General features: G+C 44.2%; 1 protein-coding gene across 8 annotated transcripts in view; it reads right to left on the bottom strand.

Moving 5' to 3' along the window:
- GABPA (GA binding protein transcription factor subunit alpha) overlaps positions 1-17,231 on the bottom strand; it is a 284,030-nt gene that overhangs the window by 244,226 nt on the left and 22,573 nt on the right. For 4 of the 8 annotated variants that reach the window (XM_085623072.1, XM_085623069.1, XM_085623070.1 and 1 more), the window contains one exon: positions 1,472-1,514. The exons of the other annotated variants lie outside the window; for them this stretch is intronic. The gene's annotated coding sequence lies outside the window, so the exon portion shown is untranslated. The remainder of the gene's footprint in view (positions 1-1,471; positions 1,515-17,231) is intronic. 8 annotated transcript variants of the gene reach the window in all.

Below are 17,231 nucleotides of genomic sequence, written 5' to 3'. Positions count from 1 at the left end.
AAGATTTAAATGTAGAGTGCATTATACTTGTATTCGTTCAGAAGGTAAATTGAAAAAAATGCATTTATTTGACTTATTTTCGTGGAAAAAGCAAAAGAAGTTAAAAACTGCGTTGTAAAAGTACTTTCTCATGCTTAGATATATTTTTCGTTGTCTTTGCATCGTTATAAAAACATGCTGAGTCATGGCATCTGCGGAGATAAAATTGCGTTGTGATGGTATGCGGAGAGTTTTGCTGTGGAGTAACGTCATACATTCCCCTCCAAGTAATCAGTGAGGAATGCAACAGAGTCCAGATCATCAGTGGGAGGGAAATTTTATTAAGGAACTGCATTTACCAGTAGTGAAGTGATTGAAGCAGTTAACTTTTCCTGTCCCTTTTGGGTGTAGGGCCTTCAAAGTGGGGCTTAGAATTGGTCTCCGGTTATCTTTAAGTCAGGGGCTTTCCTTTGCCAGTGAAGCAGGCAGAAGTCCGAAACATCACCACATCATAAGTAGGGAAAGCTTTAGGATGGAGTAAACATGTCCAGGCCTCCTGGAATTCCTGATTTCCTGGCGCTCGAAGTCCCATGGGGCGCAAACTGCACCAGGAACACCCAGAGTTGGACCCTATAAGCCCTTTCTGTGGAGGTAAATTGTGGGAAAAGCTCTGGAAGTGGCATATGAAGGGTCAGATGGGCTAGTTAAAGGGCAATGGAGTACAGCCTCCAGCTCCCGTGAGCAACTTTTCAGTGCAGTAGGAACAATTTCCCCCTACAAAAATGGGTTACTAAAGCTGTTCGATCTCCCCTTTAGAAGAATGATCTTTAAATTCGCACTTTACATTTCAGTTCGATTTCCAATGTTTACACACCTCTAGTAAAGAGCTCTTCATCATCCTATAGACAGCTAATCCAATGGTGGATAGACTTTTAATATTATTTTGCCAAAGAGAGCACTATATAGCCTTTGGCAAAGTAGAGGGGTATTATGTGAGACACTGTGTTGATAATAGTGTAACTAATCTATGTACATCTGAAGTATCTTCTAACCATGCACTCCTACCCTTAATTCACTTATGTCTCCGATCATATACTGTTAGAATTTGCACTGAATGTTTCAGATTGTCTGAGTCAGCTGTTTTAGCTTATGATTCCTTGAACAGATTTTTCAACTTTCTTCTTCACAGGCCTTCCTTCTCCAGTCACCCTAAAATAATAATCATTTTGGTTCTATTGAATGACCCCTTCTGGACAGGCAGCTTTAGTTCCAGTAAAAAGAGATTTATGAATATCTATTTTCAGCCTCTTTCCTGGTATATCTTTTCTGGGCGGGGGGCTTAGGTTGCTTACTCCGATTATGGATCATTGCGTGTATTGTCCTCTTTGCTCTTCTAAAATCCTGGTAAAAGAAAGCATATGCAGGTCATGATTTCAAATAACTGCAATGCCTAATAAACATTTGCTTTCAAGGCTTTACCTATGCAACATACCTCAAGTCACAAGATGGGACCTATCACTCCATCCTGTGGGAAGCTATGAGAAAAACAAAATGTATCTTTAACAGGGACACCAGGAATTTCAACAGATACACAGTGGAAATAAATGGAGTTGTTTACTGTGGCACACCAATCAAAGATTTTGCTGGCTTTCATTAAAACTGCATATTTGCTTTCATCAAAATCAGGGGTGTGGAACTCCTATAGCCCGACGCCCAAGACACATTGTTTGGGGTCAAGGGCAACAAGTTTTCATGTTTACTTTAAACTTAATACAAGTAGGCCCAATCCCCTGCAGAAAAAAACCCTTTAGGTTGCCAGTACCAGATAATGGATCATGGAAGGGCATTGTTTGCAGTTAAGGAAGGTAACATTTGTGTGTTTATGTTAATACAGTTCAAACTTTTATTTATGATTCATTTGCCTTTATTATTAGGGTGAGCGCTCTAAGTAAATATTGTAAGCTTTAACTGCACTACTGACAGTGGTTCCAGTATACAAATGTGTACAAGTATGCAAAGTTTACCTATATGAGGCTAAGTATAAAGCTTCCAGAACTCTCTCCGATTAGATGAAAATATTTGCATAACATTGAAAGCAGGATTGATTCTTTGCTTTCAAAATAAAATGTTAACCAAAAAATGATAGTAGGAAAATAACGTTTTGCTGAACTACTGTTAACTTTTAGGTACCATTTCTTTGAAGCATCATTTAGAAAAAATGTGTTGATACATGCTAGTATCGGTTCGGACGAAGGGTAGGAGCAGCCGTTTCCTGCAAGAAGGGAAGAAAACACTGTACTATTCAGTGTTATAGTCCGGCCCTGATTCGTTGGAGTCCCTTACGCATCACTATGGGGTACATATGGGTGTTTCTCAACTTAAGTAACCACTTATTAGGGTGCTGTATCAGTGGTAAGTGCTAAATAGGTGCTATAACTACCAGTAAGTGTGTGAACTTTCTTTTTGTTTTGTCCTGATGAATTGCAGTTTAATTAACCATAGCAAGAAACATGTTGACCTCTTTTAGCGCCAACCTTATTACCTTGCAGTAGGGAGGCGCGTCCTTGTGTTTTTAGTCAAGAGTGGGACCCTGTTTATTAAATTTTGGTATTTTGGGCCCCAGCTACTTGTTTTAAAATTGCATTTTTGAACACACTTCACCTAGGGCCCTCACCCGCACTACACCAACCGGCTTTAAAGGAAAAAAGATCTCCATCAAAAGGCCCCGATAAGGGCGCCGATCGGGGATTGCAGCGCCGCCCCGATTCAGAGCAGACCTGATGATGAAGCATGACATCTAGCTGGCTGGATGTGTGAGGGTCTTTTTCCTCAAGGAGGAAGTTTCTCCTGATTTCACTGACTTCTAGATTATAGTAGGCCTCCTTCTTCCAGTCTCACCCGCTAGGAACAGCACACATCTTTATATTTAGACTTACGTTTGGGCTCCGTGTGCTGGACCTGTTCATAACAGCCCTCTGTTCCTCTTATTACATTGAACATGCTAGTATTACCATTTCCCAAAAATATTCATAATTGAAAATTAGTATATCAGTTTCAACAACATCATAGGAAACAGTAAGAAAACAAGCATTAGCAAAGCCAATAGGTAGGACATTGGTGGTCAGCATATTTGTTTTGCCAATGCGTGCCTTGTTTTAACATTGTTTTTGTAAAGCTTTATTGTTGTGGGGGCTGTCGGGCCTCACCATTATAACAAAAATTTGCAAAAAGCTAAAATATTTTTGGTCTTAAAAGGCACACACTGCCACGCTGGTCCTTGGCACTGAACAAAACTACTTTGTGTGCCGAAGAGCAGAATGCGGTCATTCACATTGAAGCCAGCAGATAGATAGAGATAGAATTTTATTAAATACGAAAGGTCTTGGTTACCGCCAGGCCTAATTAGGGACCTATATCTTAAAGAAAGCTGAAAAAGTGCACCCATGGAATATGCCCTTGCATGACTACAGACTTACAGCTTTCATGAATTCACAAAAATGTACACAAGTAGGCCAGGAAATCGTACTTCCAGAAAATATTTGTGAACTGCATTCAGGCACTAGTGAATATGCATGTGTAGATTACAGGCTCATTTTCCCTCCAACAATTTTTTGGTGAGCGCTGGAAGGTTTAACTTCTGCCTTTGTCAAGAGTACATTCCAAACCATTCTCAGTATTGAAAATAATTAGAGAAGAGATGGTGAAAACCCCTTAAACATGCAAGTTAGTAGGTTTGCACACACTCATAAGGGCATCCCAACCCGGACCCTATTGCATACCGCTAACTTCAGCCCCAGTATGTAGATATGCGGAAAGGTGTCAAAATACGTGATTCGCTAGTATTCAAACCCTACTATAATTTAAGCTCTGGCATACTTGGACGCTATTATTAGATCTCATATAATGAAATTGCCGCCATAAATGTTCACTGCTCTACATTCCACCAAAAGGACAAGTGTTTTTTCTTTCTTTGGATTTATTAAGCAACCTGTCCCATGGACAAGAAGATTTTTAATCACATTCCACACTGTAGGAACCTGTCTGTATATGGTATTGCCACTAGGTGGTTATACTGTGCACAGAATCCAGGGGTGCCCCAAAAGTGTACAAAAGGGCTCAATGTGAAACCCAAAGTGCTCTATTAGTGGTAGTGTGGGTGAGCAGCATTAGGCCTAACACAGAGGAGTGCAAGACATTTATTGCCCAACATTGACCAATAATGGACACATGACTCAAGAAGGAGATCCAGACAAATGTTAGAAAAATACACTTTATTTGTATTTTATTTTAAGAACAAGATCTTTGCAATAAGGCAAGTATATTTAAAAAAAGATATACTTTTCACTTTGAAAAACTGACACTTAACAACTTTCCATAACAGTTCAACGTTATCCTAAGGGGAACACAATTTCACGTCTAAACAGATAAGTAATACACTTACAATTCCAGTCTTTGGGACCAAAGGTCAGCAAGAGGTTAAGTGTCAGGTGAGTGCCAGAACTGCACCACCAGCGGCACTGGGGCGGCCGGGTGCAGAGGTCAAAGTCAGAGTTTGGCCTAATGCTTTTCAATAGAGACCAGGGGTGCTTTGGGGACTAGGACCAGCACCGGGGGGGGGTGCCACAAAGCAGCACCAAACATACACCACCAGTGGCATAGGGGCAGGAATGTGCAATTTCCTTGGGGAGGGAGGGGGGGGGGGGGGGCGGGCGCGCCCAATGCTTTTCAATGGAGATTCTACTTTTTGGCAAACAGGTTGCAGGCGTGCCACCGGAGGCTGTAGGAGGGAGACCAACGACAGCAGAGGTAAGTAGAGGAAAGGTCAGACAACACTTGACACGACATCAGGATCTCTGGGGCGACTTCACTGCACAGGTGAGCCACTCAGACTTGGCCCATTGAGTGCAGATTGGCATAGATTGCGATTCCAGCTGGATATGGAGCCTTTGGAGTTGGTTTCTTCTAGACAGGTCCACGGTCCATGGGAGATTGGAGTCTATTACAGAAGGCCGCAGTTTTCCCTGGGTTTCAGAGGTTGCTGGCTGCAAAACAAGTTGCAGGTTCGCAGAAGTTGTAGACAGGCCATTAGGGCTGGGGCCGAGGCAGGCGTAGTCTTCTGTCTTCTCTGCAGGGATGTCATGTTTCTTCTCAGGTCGTCACATATCTAGTTTCTAGGTCTGGGGGAGCCACCTAAATACTAGATTTAGGGGCTTTTAATGTGAGTAGCAGGTAGGGCCAATGGGCACCTTACCTAGGATGACTACACCCTCTATTCAGCCATCGTCCTATTGACCTAGACCTGATTGGTGGAGACTCCCCATCTTCAAGATGACGGGGACTGAAAGATGTGCTTCATCTCACTTTCCCCACCTTAGGGGTGGAGTTAGTAGAGGTGGGCACATTTCTCCTAAGTTCTCCCGACAGTTTTCCCACCAAAAGTGGAAGTGTAAAGTGGGGGTTTCTATCTGGCGTCAGCAGCAGAGGCTAGGGGTTGCATTATAAAGGCGGCAAGTCTTTGACGCTTTCCCCTTTGAGCACTGGCCCATCCTGGGGGAGGAGGTGTGATACTGCTGTCCAGGATGTGCACTGTTTCTGGTCCCAGAGAGCAGGTACTTTCCGCCCAGGGGTCCAGAAACATGTCTAGAGGTGGCTGGCTTGCTCATTGCAGCTGCTCAGAGACTCCACCATGGTTGGAAGGTTTTCAGGGGGCACCTCTGGGGTGGCCTCTGAGTACATGGTACATTCAATATCACAATGGCATCATTGTGGATTTAGGAAAAGGAGAAGTTTGGTACCAAACACCCCTGGGTTCAGCGAAGTCATCATGGTGCTGTGGAACTAGAGTTGTCAAGTTTCCAGTCCATGTACTCTGTATGGCTTCCCTGGCACTTACGATATTAAGGAATGAACTCCAATACTGTAGGAGCATATCTGCTCTTGCCGATATGTCCTCACCTGTGGTATAGTGCACCCTGCCTTAGGGTGGGAGGGCTGCTAGAGGGGTGACTTACATATACCTTCAGGCAGGGCTGGCTGGCATGGCACCCATGCAGGGTGCCATGACGACTTTGCCGTTTTCTTCCTCACATTGGCATGCAAGCTGCAAGGGCAGTGGCATAGTCCCAGTGAGGGGGTCCCTCATCAGCTCCCAAGCCCTAGGTACCCAGGGTACCAATTACTAGAGACTTACAGGGGGCAGAAGTACAAACTGTGGCTATGTTTTGGGGAAAAAGCACTGGCACAGGGGTCCTGGTTGGCAGGGACCCTGTGCGCTACAATTGAAACCACATCAAAACCAGGCAAAAGGTGGGGGCTACCCAGATGCAAAGAGGCACTTTCTCACACACACCCCTGAAAGTATTGCTTTTTTTGATAAAATGTAAATATTGTAGGGTCTGATCCAGTGAACTTCTCCGTTAGGTAGGTCACAATATCACTACACCAGAAGGTATCCTATATATTTAATAATCTGGTATAAAGCTTGACCCCAACAAGTTCACAACACCTATTTTTTGCTGTTTGTTACTTCGGTCAGAGATCTGCAGATAACAATTTCTATTTGTCGATCCTTTGTATCCCAAGCTTTTTTAGATGTTCAACCATGAATAGAGAAAAAGCAGCATCTCAATGCACTGCCTTCTGCATTTGACAGATGATCAATTTCAGTAGGTTCTTTGCATCATCCAAGTAATAATAGAAGATTAGGCTGAAGTATCCAGATGAGATTCTGTCGTGAATGAATGAATGACGCAACTTGTAAGCTGCACAGCTACTCCGAGTGTGTCCCGGCGCTACAGCATGCGACTGGGAGGAGACTTCAGGAGTTATTGGGTAAAGAGATAAGTCTAAAGGATTTATGAAAGGCCAATTCATTTTCTAAGCTCCTTGGTTGCAGAGGGAGGAGACTGCATGATTTGGCAGTGCGGATCATGAAAGACGCACCACCTCATCTAGATTTTTTTTAATGAGGGGCCATTATCAAGTGTGCTCAGATAGACCGCAGGTACCAGTTTGGTTGGTACTTCTAAATTATTTTGTTCCGACAATGAGTCTCAAAATTATGAAAGGCCCGATGGGAAAGCATTAATACTTTCAACATAATCGTGTTGGTAACTGGTACCCAATGCAGTTGATGGAGATAGGGCGATGTAGGAGTACTCTTCTGAAGGGTGAACGACAGATGAGCTGCTGTATTCTAGACTACATGTAGCCGACAAATCAGGTAGCTACAAGGTATTTGCATAGTCTAGTCTAGATAGAATTGTAGCATTGACTACCGTTTTACAAGCCTACCATGGAATAAGGGGTACGAATTTTCTAAGTACCCTTAAAACCCAAACACAGTTTTTAGCTACTGAGTAAATCATGGCCTTAAAAGGACAATTTGTTATCAAATATTACTCCCAAATTTCTGGCTGCTTGTGTGGGCAGGGAAGTTGGTCCATCACTAGGTAAAGATCTGTACAAACCCGGACTAGGATTGGGGCCAAAAAAATAATTTCGGTCTTGTCTGGGTTGCATTGCAGATGATTGTCCCTGGGCCAGCATATAACCGTCCTCAAACAGTCTGGGAAAGCTTCCTTAACGATATCTGTCGCCCTCATAGGAGGGCCTTAAATGCGCATCATCAACATAAAAGCGGATATTAATGCCAAATGTTTCCAGGAGGGCCACAAGCAGAGATATATAGATATGTCACCTGAGGTATAGGGTGAAAAAGCCTAGTGCAGTCACAGATCCCTATGTACATGCCAAAGTTGAGACGATCAAGAGATAACCTGAAAGATAAGGTTGAGATATTTCTTGTGCCGTTTGAACTGAAGAAGAGTTCATGTAGAAAGCATTACATCTCCAATGCCATGGAGACACAGGAGATGGATCAGTAACCAACCACACCAAACACACCCAAAAGGTCAAGAAGTAATAAATAAAAGGTTGAAGGGAAGGGTGGAATTTTCTCTTATGTATGCTGAACTGATATTAGATAGAAGTGTGACTGCTGCAGCCGAACATTGGCGGATAGGACCAAATAAGGACAACAACTGATATATTCGCCTGCTCATGCTCTATTCTGTAGCACATTGACATCTTGAAAGTGGATATAATGTTTGACATGTAAAAGGCAATAAAATTTAAAAAAAAAAAAAAAAAAAAGTAATACATAAAAGGCTATACTTTAGTTCTTAGCGGGAGCCCTGTCAAGTTCCAACTTCTAATGGCACCACGGGGCATGACCTAAGACTTCCTTGGCATCAAGTGATTTTCAAATCCAATACACTTTTTTAATAAAATGGTCTGATGGTTGGTCTACAGTTGGTTGGTGTGATGCATAGATTTCTTCACGAATAGCTTGATGCAAATGGTTTTCAGGTCAACCAGGGAGAATCCATCTAGGAAGGTGTTATGAACAGTTTGAGTCACCACGGAATTTGAGAAGTGGAGGTGTTAGTGGACAGATGAAACTAGGACTAGACAAGAAAAAACAAGCATTTTCAATGCAATAGGTCTTGCATTTACAATGCCAATAACTTAAACTGTCGCAAATGCGAGACCTATTGCATTGCAAATAACATTTTTGGAAAAATACCCCATGCCACACTTTCACATTAATGTTGGCCATGCCCCTTTCTTTAGACAAGCTGCTAGTAAAGAAAGGGGGGCGGCTGCCATAAAAGTTAAAGCGCGGTATGGGGCGCTTTTACAAAACAAGCATTGGCATAGCCAATAGGTCTCGCTTTTGGGACCTTATACGTTTGTAGCCATGCAACAGTTGATGATATTGCACCAAGGATATTGTGCTGCATAACTAAATACTTATAAGGTCCCAAAAGCGAGAACTATTGGCTATGTCAATGCTTGTATTTTTTGTGGTTATGTTCAGCTCTAGTTGTTTTCTAACTTTTCAAAGAGGAGACTGCCTTATGCTGCAACCTGGGAGCTATCAAAGTGCACGCCAACAAATGTAGGCTGAGTGATGGAGATTAAATCCCAATGCCCGTGTTTAAAAGCGCATACACAAATTTGGCACATGTGCTACCACACTGCAGAAGGGCTTCCTGGCTTGACTGCACACGCACATGTCTGTCAATAGAAAAGCAGTTTTGGAATGAGATCAATACTGCTGTTTTACTGATAAATCTTGGTATTGATTGGCTGCAGAGGCCAGCATTTGCTTAATTTAAAATAAAATAAAATCTGGCAGCGAGATAAAGAAGCAAAGGCGGTGGGAGGTGGGTGTAGGAATGCTGGCGGGCATTACAACATATTTATATCCTTATGCTTCCATCTATTTCTCGGGGGGGGGGGGGGGGAACAGGCTGCCGTGATTGGCAATCGCAGAGCTATTTTTCAAACGGAGCGGCACTGGATGGTGACGGGGTGGGGTTGTTTGCTGGCGATGGAAAGCAAGATGGCAGATTAAAACCGAAGTAATATGGCAGTGTTCATTAGACACATGCCCAAGCCCTGACGCCTTTCTCTGCGGAGATGAAGGACATGTGGTGACGAATCTTCTTGCAAAGTAGTGCCTCGACACGACAGGGTTGACGAGAACGCACGGGTGCCGTGATGCTTGTATTGTTGTGTGCCACTGAGGCACACAGTCACCCTTGTCTAATGGCAAGTTTTAGATGGGAGCTGTTCAATTTCTGCTCCGTGTGATTGTATTTTCCTTCTCGCGTCTGAAACAGAACAACAGGTAAACTTGCCTGAAGACTATGCAGCGAGGATTTGCACCCTGCAGCTCTTCCGGTGAAAATCAGCAGACTCAAAGCATTAAATAGTCACCAGCGCCATTAGGAGCGCGTGCATTCTGTGTATGTGGGGACTCATCAAGGCAACACTCTTTGCTGAGAGGTGGAGGTAGGAATTACAAACAATCCCATCGAGGGCTGCCTCTCAGCTCAAGCAGGTTAGAGGTATCACTCCTGCTGCCACTCGGGAAAGGTCAGTAGAGCTGCAGGCTTTCATTATAAACCAGCATTGGCCGCGCGGCTCACTGAGAACATCAAAGCAGCAGAAAGGGGAGAAAGGAGGGGTGAGTGCAAGCCGAGGTGACAAGAAGGGCTGGACGAGAAGGGAGGGGGGAATGCCAGCAGCAGAGGAGCCTGATTAAAGCTGACGAAAAGGGAGGGGGAGAAGGGAGGAGGGAGTGCGAGCAGCAGCTGTGCACGTGCACGCCATCGTGCACTCAAGCTTCAGGCCTGAAATCATGTGGGTAGCACTTTGAAAACCCGTATACTAAATGTCTCTCCGAGCAGCGCATGCGCGCTGGCTCAGCTAGGCCTAAAAAAGCATCCGTCAAGTTCACAAATGCCTTTTTTTGGGTAAAAGAGCCTCATGCAGCGTTTTCACTTTAATAACGGCTGCGTGTCTTTCTTTAGACGGAGCTCGTCTAAAGAAAGGGACATGGCAGACATTAAAGTGAAAGTGCCGTATGGGGTGCTTGTAAACAAAAAATTAAAAAACAGAAGAAAAATAAAGAAAAAAGCATGTGGCCGCTTACGGGCCGCAAACTAAAAACTAAAGGCAGGCCATCACTGCATCAGCGTAGCGTGTAGTGCTATGAAAAAGCGTTGGGGTAAGAGTGTGTGCAGGCAGGAGAAAAACATTTAACCAATAGTGCTCGGAGGCTGTAATAAAAGCCTACCAAGTAACAAACGTAACAGGGAGTGACCTGATGGGAGGTTACAAAATGAGACAACGCGGTAGTAAGGAGGGACTACTAAGCCTATTGACCAATGAAAAGCCACAGTTTCAAAGGACGCAAGCCAATGAAAAATATAGGCGAAGAGTGGGCAGAGCTTCAAGTACATACCTGAATACAGCATGCCTCGCAGTTCAGGGCATGCGCTGCCCAGGCTCGACAGAATGGGATTACGATTTTAAACATACATGTCCCGTTCTGTGATTCGCTCAGCCACACTTTTTAACCCCACACACATTAAACTTCAGCACTAAGGAACGAAGTTCATCCTAGGGAGGCACTTAATGGTATTTATTGCACTAAGGCACTTTAAATTAAATATTATGCAGACAGGAGTAATATAAACAGGCCCACTTGGGTTACATGGTTTATGGTCAAAATCATAGAGGGAATGATAAAGGTGCTATGTAAAATAACAGATATTGTCAGTGGCAAAACCAAAGACCACTTAGAAATAACTGGCTTTTGATGCAAGACATTATGTATTAATTAATTAAATTTGTCTTTATACAGCTTTTACATATTGGATAAAACTTTTATACTATCTCATTGTATAAAGTATTTGAGATTTCCCAACAAGTAATGCACCATCATCAAATGTGATGCATGCTTACAAACCTTTCCTGGTGAGACAACATATTTGCATACGAGTATGTCTTCTCTGTTTATTAATTTTATATCACATGTTTATGCACTATACAAAATGGGAACCAACTCTGCAGCCGCATCATGTGATTAAGGCCTGTTCAGGCCGAAACACATCATGGTGATGTAAAGGTTAATAAAACACTATGCACCAGTGAATTGGAGTCCGTACTCGTTCTTCCTGAATAAGAGGAATTGCAAGGAGCGAAGGCTGAAGGAATATATATCTCAAAACACACACATATATATTTATATAAACATATCTACAAACATACATATATATATATATATATATATACATACACACACACACTTACAAAAACTCAGCCTCACAAAAGTATTTATTTACAAGATAGTTTCTTTGATGCAAACTTGCTTCCACTTTTAAAGAAGAATAAGACTTGGTGCAGTTGCCCAGTTTCTCAGCAGTACTTGTGCCTTATCTTTTCTAACACAGTAACCAAACACCATACGCTAAGAAATAGTCAAATATTGTTGTTTGTGCGGGGATTAAACACTGCATCAGCAATCACACAGTACTGATTCCGATAAATCATCAGCACAAGAGAGGGAAGTATTAGGTGCACCGCCCCTCTGTGTCCTGTGTTAATTAAATCACATTGCACATTTTTAAAAGAAGCAAAAGATACGGTGATCGAACCCGCGACCTTGGCGGCGTTAGCAACACGCACTAATCAACTGAGCTAATTGCCAACCAATGAAAGTAAATGTTTGTACACCTCTTGGATGGATATATTGACATACATGGTAGATTCAAAAGGGACTTTTTGGCACTTCTGACTGTTAAAACCCCACGTCTATCACATTAACACAAAAGGCCAGTCCACAGCTCATGGTCATGGTGTCTGCGTTTATATTTTTAATTCACTGCTTTTAACAATTCACATTATTAAACAGATAAGAAATAAAATATATATTTTTTTAACTACATGGAAAGAGAAGAAAGCTGCCGCTTCAGTGACTGCCTCGGGTCCTGCAATCAGACACCAGTGTGATCACAGTGGAGCAGGCGCCTTGCTGCAATATAACAGGCAAGGAGTTCTTTATTTTTGTTACATTAGCGACGCCCGCGCATTATCTTAAGTTGTTTAAAGTGCCCGTGCATAGATTGTGACAAATGTAAATGAACAGAAAAAAAAGCTTGCAGCCTCCGCACATAACAAAAGAAAGGCACGGCCCCATTGCCGAGGCTGCCGCGCTGGGTAGATTACAAAAACCTTAGGGGAAGAGAGTCTCCAAAAAGCATTTAAGAAAGTAGTGCTGAGAAGCTGTATTTAAACCTACTGAGAAACAACACACTTAACAGGGGGTGTTGCCATGGGAGGTTACAAAGTGGGACAAGGCGGTACTAAGGAGGGACTATCAAGCCTTTTGACCAATGAAAAGCCACAGTTTACAGTGGGCAATGACACAAGGCAATGAAAAATATGGACGGAGATACAAGTCCATACCTCAATACAGCAACCCTCGGAGAGCAGCGCATGTGCTGCCCAGGTTCGACCTAAAATAGGAGGGGGAAGTAAAAAGATGGACTGAGGAACACAGGAGCAGATATGTGGTTGGACTGGGCAGGAGTCAACGATTACAGCCTAGGATTGCTCCAAAAAATATCCCAGCCATATAACTTTGTAGCCAAAGAAGAGGTTTTGCACTTTTTAAACACAAAGGAATGGCCAGCTACTTGCAGTGAATGCCTCAATTCACAAAAACTGCAAGAAAAGATCTGCTATCTATTTTAATGTTTTAAGAAAGAGTACTTCCACAGTCATGCAATACAGTCATCCAATCACAGGCACAGATTGTGTCCCTTCCATCAAGGGACAAGTGGCACATATTTTTTTTTTTTTTAAAACACTGACCAGATACTTTCAGTGAAGGTCTCGATTCTTAACCCTGAAAAAAATGACTCAATATCACAAATCAGTTGTTAAAGTGGTTCAATTGCACATGTGAAGTCAAGCTCTTCTGTTTTTACACAGGAGGTTACTAAAATGGGCTGAAAGGTACTACAAGGGATCACTTAATCAATTATCCTTTCCAATACCTACCTGTTTCACTTGCAAAGACTCTAGGAAGTGTCCAATCAGATCACTGGCAAATTTACAGGCAAATTGAAGACAGCTCAACACATATACAGACCTGGATGTATAAGGATGGTCTTTGCAGGATTACCCTCAAGAAGCCTTGGGCATGGAGGCTTACAGAAAAACTTTCGCAAACTCACCAATGCGATTAAATAATGCTTCACACACAATCTGACAGCAATTTGAGTATTTATACACCATTCTAGATACAAAATAAAAAATACAATTACCTAACTAATCAACAGTCCTAAAACACTGCAACTTCTTCAAATACTGTTGCCAAATATGCAGACAATGCTAACAGATACGAAAGGAAGGAAACACAGCCCTCAAGCTCAAACATCTAATCTACCAGATGGCCTGTGTTCATCTGCTTCTAACAATTAGTTTCTGTGCACGCTCTCTCCTGGAATCAAAACACTAGTGAAAGCAACCAACAATAAGAACATATATTACAACCCCATCAAGGGGGCATGGGGCACGCAGGCGGTACTGGACATAATGAGTTGGCTTAGGCCTTTTCCCCTGGATGTCCTGGGGCCCAACCTACTATGGACCCCGCCCAACTGGGTCAAGCTCCCCCTTCTGCACCCAATTCTTAGCTGGGTAACGTAGCTTGAGCAGTCAAGGCTCCCTCAGGGGAAGCTCAGATACAGTTCAGTGAACACGACTCATAACTCGATATGCAGGCAGAGCGGCAATAAATCAATGTCCAGTCGAATATTTGTTTTTGTACAATTTTTTTTTATTCTAACTCTACACATACAAAGGTAAACAACATTCAAAAAGCAAAAACAGAATCCCCTTGAGGTTGGGGCTCTCGTAGTGGTCAAGCCACTCCCGGTCCTCCCACCACTAATGTAACGGGTTCAGTGTTATTCCCCATTCACTGGTGGCCGATTCCAGGGAATGTAAACAAAGTAGTCCATACTCAAGGATTCTTCCCTCTGACTTGGAAAGTTATTTCACTTTTTTCTAGAGTTCAGGGTTTGGCAGCACCAATGGTGATATGTCCCCCGGAGCCCAAAGGCACTGCAGTATTGCAGTGCAGTACTGTTCTGGATAGGCTGTGTCGCAACGCCCACATTCACGAGCGTCAGCCCCTGGCAGGCACGGGTTCTCTTCCCTGAGCCACGCTACCTGCAGAGGTTAGATGGGCAAACTGCTCCTGCAGTCATGTGGTAAGTCGTTTCTGCCTCTGCGGAGGGTGAGTCTTCTTGCTCCTGAGGAGATCCATGGAGGTAGTTCCACCTTGGTCACAACAATTTCCTGGTCTCAGGCGACGAACCGAACCTCTCGGCTTCAGCATCCCCGGTGGCTTCTCCTGGCATACGGGGTCACCACTCCAGCCTTGAAACTCCAGTCACGATAGCCTCATGTGGATAGTCACGGCAGCCTCTCCTGGCATATGGGGGTTGCCAAGCCACTCCATCACACGGTCAATGGCCTGTTGGGTGCGGAGACAGATTCCTCCAGCTACCCACTTTAATCCACGCAAAGGCGGCCTTTCCTACATACTGGGTTGCCCAGTTAATTCAGCAACGGCTCGATCAATGCAAGGAGCGGGTTTCTTTCGCCAGACTCCTCTAACTCAGTTCACATTGGCCCCTCTGGGAATAGGAGGGCACCAATTAAATCCAAAACCAGGGCTATGGCCTGATCAGTGCAGGGCTGGATACCTTACACCCTGCACAGAGTCGTCATGCCAGGGCTCTCTTCTGGACCTTGCTTACTCCAACGTTCTCCTATTCCTCACGGGCACACTAATCTTGACGAACAGGCAGACGACCCTGGTGCTCCAGGGTAGGTGATCATGGCTTCCCTGGGTGATGTCCCCTCACCCAGCAGGGAGACTAGCAAGCTGGCCCCTAGCCCTGGTCACAGGTAGAAGTCTTGCTGAGTTCCCACTCCTCATACAGCCCGGCTGGCTGCTCAGCAAATAAACTTTGGAGTCTCAGGCTCACCTACTTATAGTTATTTTCCAGACACAAAAATGTGATTTGGGGTCTGGACCTTTGACGTTTTATGTTGGGTTCTGCTTCTTTGAAATGGACATCTCTCCCCTTTCTTCTTCCCCCTAAAGGATGTCTGTCACAGCAGGCAGGACTCCTAAGCTGATTAGCCCACTATAAGATTCATAGAAGTGAACAGAGCTCACGCCTGGATGTCAGCCACAGTGATATGTGCATCAAAGGTTAATCCTGAGCCCTCCGCCCTGCTCTTTATGTTTCTATTATCAGCTCCCATCTCCCTCTTCCCGAGATATGGCAAGGCCCCTTCCCCGGTGATGTGCACAGGGGAGGGGGTGGAAGGGGGGGGGGGGGGGAAAGAGGGGACATGGCTCTTCCCTCATCCAGTGCTTTTCCCACCGAGCTTACAGAAATGCTACTCCTCATGTTTTGCACCAGGCAGGCCTGGTCTTACCAAAATAGAATCCAAAATCCTCAATGTTATGTACTAGTGCAGGTACTCCTGCACTCAGGGTACAATACTAGCACACTAACTGCCTAGTACTGCTGCCCTCATGTATTATGCTACCACCAGCATTCCCACATGCAGCACAAGCACTCAGTTAGTGCATACTGTTCAATACTGCAGTCTCTATGTACTGCATCAGAGTGCCCTATTTTAAAAGCACACTGCAATAGCACACACACATTTACCATGTGTGCACTGAACCAAACTTCACCCCTAGCAGTAGTGTATTTCTTGCGAGCACATGCATTAACCACATCTTTTCATCATGCTTGCACTTCCACATCAACCTGCTGTAGGCCACAGGAGAGTTAGACAGCAGCGGAACTGTTAAAGGTGAGTGAGCCTATAGGCCTCATCTAGAGACACAGGGTAACAAGCATTGGCATAGCCCATGGGTACTCACAAACTTTCTGTCGGGGGCCACAATTACAGTGTGGTTTGTGGCCGAGGGCAGCACAAGTAGGGGCGGGGTCAGTGGGGGCGGGGCTAGAGTAAAAAAAAATTACTCCGGTTTCAAAACAGACAATGCTATATTTCAAAAGCAGATGTAACTACAAAGAGCACATTTTGACAATATATTCTTATTAGCAGACAATAGCAATCTTAAGAGGCATTGCATAGCTCCATACACACTTTGACCCCAATTCCATCAGTCTCTCCTCTCTCTCTCTCTCTCTCTCTCTCTCTCTCTCTGTGTGTCTGTCTCTCTCTCTCTCTCTCTCTCTCTGTGTCTGTCTCTCTCTCCCTCTGTCTCTCTCTCTCTCTGTGTCTCTCTCTCTCTCTGTGTGTCTCTCTCTCTCTCTGTGTCTCTCTCTCTCTGTGTGTCTCTCTCTCTCTCTGTGTGTCTCTCTATCTCCTGTGTCTCTCTCTATCTCCCTGTGTCTCTCTCTCTCTCTCTGTGTCTGTCTCTCTCTCTCTCTGTGTCTGTCTCTCTCTCTCTCTCTCTGTCTCTCTCTGTGTCTGTCTCTCTCTCCCTCTCTCTCTCTCTGTGTCTGTCTCTCTCTCCCTCTCTCTCTCTCTCTGTGTCTGTCTCTCTCTCTCTCTCTCTCTCTCTCTCTCTGTGTGTGTGTGTGTCTCTCTCTCTCTCTCTCTCTCTCTGTGTGTGTGTGTGTCTCTCTCTCTCTCTCTCTCTCTCTGTGTGTGTGTGTGTCTCTCTCTCTCTCTCTCTCTCTCTGTGTGTGTGTGTGTCTCTCTCTCTCTCTCTCTGTGTGTGTGTGTGTCTCTCTCTCTCTCTCTGTGTGTGTGTGTGTCTCTCTCTCTCTCTCTCTGTGTGTGTGTGTGTCTCTCTCTCTCTCTCTCTCTCTCTCTCTTCCTGTGTG

Source organism: Triturus cristatus, chromosome 8 (assembly GCF_964204655.1).
Source record: "Triturus cristatus chromosome 8, aTriCri1.1, whole genome shotgun sequence".
NCBI lineage: Eukaryota > Metazoa > Chordata > Amphibia > Caudata > Salamandridae > Triturus > Triturus cristatus.
The sequence above is the reverse complement of the archived record's forward strand: the minus strand, read 5'-3'. Positions and strand labels throughout refer to the sequence as shown.